Source organism: Malus sylvestris, chromosome 2 (genome assembly GCF_916048215.2).
Source record: "Malus sylvestris chromosome 2, drMalSylv7.2, whole genome shotgun sequence".
NCBI lineage: Eukaryota > Viridiplantae > Streptophyta > Magnoliopsida > Rosales > Rosaceae > Malus > Malus sylvestris.
Genome location: NC_062261.1, coordinates 33,395,670 through 33,403,881, shown reverse-complemented (window position 1 = coordinate 33,403,881; position 8,212 = coordinate 33,395,670). Strand labels below are relative to the sequence as shown.

Genomic DNA, 8,212 nt, shown 5'->3' with positions numbered 1-8,212 from the left:
TGTCGAACCCTTTCTGGGAAGGGCAAGTACCTAAATCTCCAATAGTAATCCTCATCTGTTACCGTTTGGAGTTTTACGTATTCATCAAGAGTGTAGACATTACACTTTCCGAGAATGGTATCAATGCTCACAGTATCACGATGATTAGACCATATGAGCTTATCCTTTCGGGATACCTCGTCCAGGGCGCGTTGGATCTCGATGCGTTGCAAAAGTTGATTCACCAAGGTCGTTTGTTGTGCAAGAACGCTTGTCAACTCTATGACTTGTCGAGACAAGTGTTGTTCGCCATTTAGATTGGAAGAGCTTGGAAGGAATGTGCCTCCTTGAGTAGTGGAAGTATGGTAAACTCCAGGCATGAGATTTGAGTTGGGAAATGTCAAATCTGTGGAGAAATATGGTAAAAATGCCTCCGGCTCGATGGTTGCTCCGGATGGTTGAGATATTCTCGAGCCGACTTGGGCTGCTTAGGAAATCATGGGAGCAGGCAAGGCTGCGGGAGTAGGCTGGGCCGTGAGGGTGGGCTGGGCTGGGCTGCAAGAGCAGGCTAGGCCGCGAGGGTAGGCTAGTCCGCTAGATCAGGGTTGCTCAGCGCGTGATGCTCGCGAATGCGAGGCTTGGGCGACTTGCCCAACAGGCATTCTAACTTTGCCTGGTCACTTGTATCGTCATACTTTCATTGATAGCATTGTGTGTTTTTTGGGTAGTCACTTATTTCTTGGAAAATGAAGAAACAAAGGTATCTCGATCAACAACGTAGGCAGAGTACTGTTTTATGGCCACTACCTGTTGTGAAATCACATGGACATGGTCGAAGAATGTTTTAAGAGATTTACGTATTCAATATGCACAACCTGTCGTTATTTGTGACAACCAAGCAGCATTAAACATTGCTTCGAATCCCCTTTTTCAGGAGCGCCCAAAGCACATTGAAATAGATTGTCATTTGGTGCGAGAGAAAGGATGATACAAACAGCTCATGTACAATCCACATATCTGTTTAAAAGTTCACCACAGATTACAGCAGTTGCTACACATAAGGGTAATCATGTACCTGTCTTTTCTCTGTCATTACCAAAGTGCACGAAGAAATAAACTTTTAAAACCTCCATGGTAACAATAAGCTTATAACCTGAGTCTCTCACTGTCTTTTCTCCCGTGGACCTTATATTTAAGAACTGGACTATTCATTACATTTTTTACTCTTTTTTTTATAACTATTTTAACCACTCTCTTTTAAAAATAATAATAATTACCAAGTTCATTTAAAGTTATAAGTGAAAAGGAAAAGCGTTTGGAATAGGTGGTTGTTTATCATAAGTGAAAATTGTTGTGTCCCCAGGCTACGGAGAGAGAGTTCCGAGGACGTATAGACCCACTCCGCCCAACCAAGTTGTACTCGTCCCAACTCCTATAATCATCATTTCGTGCTCTTCCCAACGTTGTCATATCAATCCATCAGTCTCATCGGCAAATAAGGTAATTCAATTGTAGGTCATATTGCCATTTTCCATGGAGGGTTTTAAACTTCTCACCCAAGAGGCATTTCTACTTCACTGAGTTCGCTCTCCGTACCCAAAGTGAAATTTCTATCTCACTCCCCTAACCAAAGTGACATTTCTCCTTACTTTCCCTACTATAAGTAATCATGTCGGGCTGGCCACCGTCTCATTTCCAAGCAGGTCCATCAACTCTAGCGACTGATCCTAGATGTTCGTTACCCAACAATGAAGGTCCATCCACTCCGGCCACTAGCTCATATCAGATATACTCTTGGGTCCATAATGAGTTGCTGTAATGAAGGTGCGAATATCCGAAATGAGGAGTCAGTTAAATGTCAACAATGAAGGTCTGTCAACTCTGCTGCAAAACCAGATTGATATAACCCAGGCTATGCAGTTGTTTAGGGAGACGTGCAGGGAGGAGATACAGGTTGCCCGGCAGGAGGTAATCACACTTGAAATTTTCCGTCCCACTGTAATCAATTGATCAATTTGCAACTTTAGTATTTGATTCTCCAGTTGGAGATGCTGAAGTCACACTCGGCCCTCCTCCCGCAGTTGCCTATGTCACTCTTGGCCATTCAACTCCAGTTGCCTAAGTTGCTCGTGGCCACTCACCTTGATTTGGCTAAGTCGGAATTCAAACTCTCAACGGTTCTCCTTCCGAATTTGAAGTACTTAGGTTTGAGTGAATGAATTATCAATTAGATGATACATGATATATCAATTAGATCTAGAATTAAAAAAAAAAAATCTTATTTTAGGTCAAGAAAAAACGGAAGCCTACTAAGGAGGTCAGAGGTTCCTTCATCCGTTTGTAAAAGATGAACAGTGAGCCTCATAAAAAATCCGACCATGAGGGAGAATCACAGCACATCTCTTCCACTGCAGTATCATCATGACCACCACTGAAGAAGAACGTGGAGAGAAAGATCAGAGATCCTAAACTTTTTCTAAGGTCGTGACGACGTCGTTCCAGATTCACGTTCCATGTTGTCTTCAACATTCAGTGACGATGAAACGGCGTCGTTCCTCGACTTCCTCGGCGTTGCTGCTACCACTGAAGAACACGAAGATCCCAAACTTCTTCTAAGATCGCGACGACGTTGTCCCAGATCCACGCTACCACATGACATTGCAAAAGCTTAGGACTTCGTTCTCTCCCCGACGATGGTGCCCCCAGACTGCTCCTCGACATTGGTTTTCACTGCAGGTTGTGGGTCAGGGCTTAGGACTTAGTTCAGGAGTTATTGATGGAGCGATAAGCATCTCAGCCATTCAATGGTTGTGCAATGTTGATAAGTCCTCACATAATCCACGATTACGATTGAAGGCTTTCCTTGGATCATTGTACAAATGCTTAGCAAGGGGTGCAAGAGCAGCGTTTCAACTTTATCCTGAAAACATGGACCGGCGCAAGTTGATTTTGAGTTCTGCTATGCGTACTATCATGAGAGGGTACCGTGTGAAATCATGTTTTTGAGAAAGTAAAGGAAAAAGCCATCATTTTCTGATTTTTGAGAAAGCAAAAGAGAAGGTGCTCGCGGTTTCATGCATGCGAAATCATTTTCTGATTTCTAAGAAAGTGAAAAGAGAAAGTAAAAGCCATCTGCAATCTGAAGACTCCATTGATTTTATCGACAAAAGCAGAAAGGGAAAAGAGACACTCCATGTGATTTCCTTGTTTGCCATCTGCAAAAGGGAAAAGAGAAAGTAAAAGCAGAAATCAAAAGAAGATAAAAAAAAGCAGACATAATTGCGGTGGTAATGACATGCAGAAAAGAGAATTATAGGCGTGACCCATTGAGCAGAGGGTCGGATTTTATTTTTGAATGATGTAATTTATTTTTCTTATCTTTTGAAGATATATGTATAAACCTCATCAGAGGGTAATTAAAAAAAAATGGCAAAGCCCAAAATAAATGGGCTAGAATGTTTGTGTGGAGGGCGAAGGCCCATAAGCCCAAAATAGCACCAACCAGGTGACCAAAAGTACGTCCAGTACTACAAAAAATTATTCGGCACCCTGCCGCTATTATCACCAACCAGGTGACCAAAAGTACGCCCAGTACTACAAAAAATTATTCGGCACCCCGCCGCTATTATCACCAACCATGTGATCAAAAGTACGCAAAGTACTTCGAAATTATTCGGCAGCCTGCCGCTATTACCACCAACCAGGTGACCAAAAGTACGTTTAGTACTCCAAAATTATACATGAGCATCATTCATGCCAATCATACATAAACATTTCATAAGCATTACCCATGTCAATCATACATAAACATTCATGACCATCATTCATGTCAACATTCATGAGCATCACTCATGTCAACATTCATGAGCATCACTCATGTCAACATTCATAAGTATCACTCATGTCAACATCCATGAGCATCACTCATGTCAATCGACATAAACATTCATGAGCATCACTTATGTCAATCAGCTTCAAAAGCTTCATTTACAGAGCTTTAGCTTCAAAAGCTTCATTTACAGAGCTCTAGCTTCAAAGCTTCAACTTGCAAAGCTTCACATACAATGCTTCAGTGCAGGATATACAAATACCACCTCCGAACAACCGCCACTTCGGCCTATACATGGATTCAATTTGAAGTCTCCAGCCAACAGGCTCTATTGACCGAAGACTTGGAGGAATATACTATGTACCATATATTGGGCCTCATGAAAAATACTTGGGGGACTTAGCCAATTATCTTTGTACTGAGGAGCGAGCCCTTATTCTATAAAAATGACCCCCTCACTTTCATTAGAGAGCACCCATTATTCATGTACTGAGGAGCGAGCCCTTATTTTATAAAAGGGACTCCCTCACCTTCATTAGAGAGCATCTCTGCTAGTTGAGCAACCGTTTCGCCACAAGCATCACTCATAACCCATCACTTATGTATTGAGGAGCGAGCCCTTATTTTATAAAAGGGACTCCCTCATCATCATTAGAGAGCATAGCCGTCAGCTGGGCAACCGCATCGCCGCAAGCATCACTCCTAACCCATCACTTATGTATTAAGGAGCGAGCCCTTATTTTATAAAAGGGACTCCCTCGCCATCATTAGATAGCATCGCCACCTGTTGAGCAACCGCCTCGTCGCGAACATCAACTCTAGCCCATAATTTATGTATTGAAAAGCAAACCCTTATTCTATAAAAGGGACTCCCTCACCTTCAACGCCACAAGCCGAGCAGCCTTGCAACATGTGCTACTTATAGTTGAGCATCATTTCACTGTGAGCACCGCCTCATATCGAGTATTCAGGTCAAGACGACATTTAGTTACTTCGGCCCACACAAGGATTGAATTTCAAGTCTCTAGCCAAAAGACTCTTGACTGAAGACTTGGAGGACTACTGTTTGTACCATGCTTAGGGCCTCCGTATTTAGACATCGCATAAATACTTGGGGGACTCAAATGTAATTATGTAATAAAGAAGAGGCAAATATGTAAAAACGGGAGGAGCCCTTATTCTATAAAAAAGCCTCCTCACCCTTACAAACCTCAAGTCCCCTCACCCTTTCAAAACCTATAATGTTCAGAGCTCTCATCCTCACAGAGAAGCTATATCTCTCTCACAATCCTCTAAGAGAAATACAATAATTAGTGTGGACGTAGCCCAAACATTGAGGTGAACCACGATACATCTTGTGTTATTTACATTTCTTGCAGATTCACGGTCGGATTTACGTTGTTCCAAGACCTCTGGTTTTGTGCATCAACAATACCATTCTCGGAAAGTGTAATGTCCACACTCTTAATGAGTACGTAAAACTCCAAACGGTAACAGATGAGGATTACTATTGGAGATTTAGGTACTTGCCTTCCCGGAAAGGGTTCGACAATTTTCTTATTCCTTTGTGAGTCTCTTTTATCTTACGTTTTAGTTGATATGTGGTGTTTATGGCTAAAATTTGATTTGTTGTTTATTTGTTTAATTATTTTTAAAGGTACTGCACTTGTCAGATGCCGTATAACCCAGATAATCTCATGGTGGGGTGTGACGCATGCAAGGAGTGCTAAAGTCTTCAAATTCTTTTCTTTCACGTTGTTATTGATCAATTCCGTCTACTTATTACATCATATGAATTGCTCATGAAGTTATTTTCCTCTTTGACATAAAGGTACCATGCTGAGTGCGAGGAAATGACTAGTGATGAAGTAGAAAGGATCAAGGCCAGGCAATATATTTGCATAAAATGTTCATTCGCATGACTTAGAACTCTTGGATGTTTTTTGTAAAACTAAATTGTATATTGCAATTACAAAGAGGTATTTGAGTTGCTATTTACTTTTGGATGTGTAGAACGAAAGCAAGATAAACTTGAATCTCAATTTTCATGGATTGAACCATCTTTGTGTACACAATTTCTTGTTGGTTGAAAAATAAATGTCAACCGAAATGATCATGATGATGCATGTGGATCAAGATGCTTCTCCCAAGCAAAAATTAGCAATGAATAGAATGCGTAAACCTTGTGGTAAGCCATGAAAAATTGTGTGCTCAAAAGTAATCCCCAGTGGCCTGAAATAGCCTACGAGTGGGAAATTAAGCTTGTAATAACAAGCAAGTAATATTATGACCATCTTGTAGATATATCTAGGTCAGATTGTCCACAATTAGATGTTGATTAGGCTCACAAATACAAGCAGACTTCCCACAACACGTACATCAGATAACTTGAATCGAAATATATCCACCCTCCTCCTATTCAAGAAAGATGGATTCTCAGGGCCCAAACTAACTTTCAATGATTCATTGTTGTAAAAAAGTTGAGAACCCTTACTGCATCCATAGCACAAGTCACGAGGCCTGTCGGGATCCGAAAGATGGTGAATTATGCCTGAGCGGGGCGAAGCCAGAGGAAACTCTGGTGGAGGCCTGCAGCAATACTGACGTGCAAATCGTTCATTTGACTTGGGTATAGGGGTGAAAGGCTAATCGAACCATCTAGTACTGGTTCTTTTTGAAGTTTCCCTCAGGATAGCTGGACCAATGATTAGAGGCATCGGGAGCGCAACGCCCTCGACCTATTCTCAAATTTTAAATAGGTAGGACGACGCGGCTACTTCGTTGAGCCACGCCACGAAATTGGGAACTCCAAGTGGGCTATTTTTGGTAAGCAGAATTGGCGATGTGGGATGAACCGGAAGTCGGGCTACGGTGCCCAACTGTGTACTAACCTAGAATCCACAAAGGGTGTTGGTTGATTAAGATAGCAGGACGGTGGTCATGGAAGTCGAAATCCGCTGCGGAGTGTGTAACAACTCACCTGTCGAATCAATTAGCCCCGAAAATGAATGGCACTGAAGCGCGCGACCTATACCTGGCTGTCAAGGCAAGTGTTAGGCCCCGATGAGTAGGAGGGCGCGGCGGTCGCTGCAACACCTAGGGCGCGAGCTTGGGCAGAACAACCGTCTGTGCAGTTCTTGGTAGTAGTAGCAAATACTCAAATGAGAACTTTAAAAGTCGAAGAGGGCAAAGGTTCCATGTGAACGGCACTTGCACATGAGTTAGTCGATCCTAAGAGACAGGGGAAGCCCGTCTGATAGTGCGTCTGGCACGAACTTCGAAAGGAAATTGGGTTAAAATTCCTAAACTAAGATGTGGTGGGAAGAGTTATATTTTCTATTTAACAGCTTACCCACCTTGGAAACATCTCTATCGGAGGTAGGGTTCAGCAGCTAAAAGAGTATCGCACGTCGTGTGTTGTCCGGTCTGCCCCCGACTGCCCTTGAAAATCCGGAGGACCGAGTATCGTTCACGTTCGGTCGTACTCATAACCGCATCAGGTCTCCAAGGTAAACATCTTCTAGTCGATAGAGCAATGTATGCAAGGGAAGTCAGCAAAATGGATCCGTAACTTTGGGAAAATGATTGGCTCTAAGGAATGGGCACGGGGTCCCAACCTGGAACCCGACGGACTGCTCGAGCTGCTCCCGCGGCAAGAGCAGGTCGCCTCGTGCTGGCCGGGGGAAAGATTGGGAATGGTTCTTTCGGGGACTTTCCCCAGGTAGTGAACATTCAGCTCAAAATTGGTACGGACAAGGGAATCCGACTGTTTAATTAAAACAAAGCATTGCGATGGTCTATGCGGATGTTAACGCAATGTGATTTCTGCCCACCAATAGGGAACATGAGCTGGGTTTAGACGTTCGTGAAATAAGTTAGTTTTACCCTACTGATGATTGTGTTGCAATAGTAATTCAACCTAGTACGAGAGGAACCGTTGATTCGCATAATTGGTCATCGCACTTGGTTGAATAGCCATTGGCGTGAAGCTACCGTGCGCTGGATTATAACTAAATGCCTCTAAGTCAGAATCTGGGCTAGAAGCGACGCGTGCGCCCGCTGCCCAATTACAGACTTACAGTAGGGGCCTCGGCCCCTAAAGGCTCATGTTGATGGTCAAGCCATCACGGCAGACGAGCCACGGTGGCCGCCTTGAATTATAATTTCCACCAAGCGGTGGGTAGAATCCTTTGCAGATGACTTAAATATGTGATGGAGCATTGTAAGTGGCAGAGTGGCCTTGCTGCCACTATCTACTGAGATTCAGCCTTGCGTCGCTTTGATTCGTCCCTCCCCCTTTAGTCCCCTACATAACCTTTTCATTTTATCAAAACCATAAGAAAGTTAAAAAATTATTACAAAATAGAAATAAAAGGGAAATAAACTTCAATTCCAGCTAAACTG

General features: G+C 43.0%; 1 long non-coding RNA gene across 1 annotated transcript; it reads left to right on the top strand.

Annotated features, from left to right (window-relative positions):
* The first annotated feature begins 920 nt into the window (after window positions 1-920).
* Window positions 921-2,181, top strand: LOC126613897 (uncharacterized). The gene is made up of 2 exons (XR_007620222.1): window positions 921-1,042; window positions 1,343-2,181. It is a non-coding gene; the product is annotated as an uncharacterized LOC126613897 (long non-coding RNA).
* The last annotated feature ends 6,031 nt before the right edge of the window (window positions 2,182-8,212 follow it).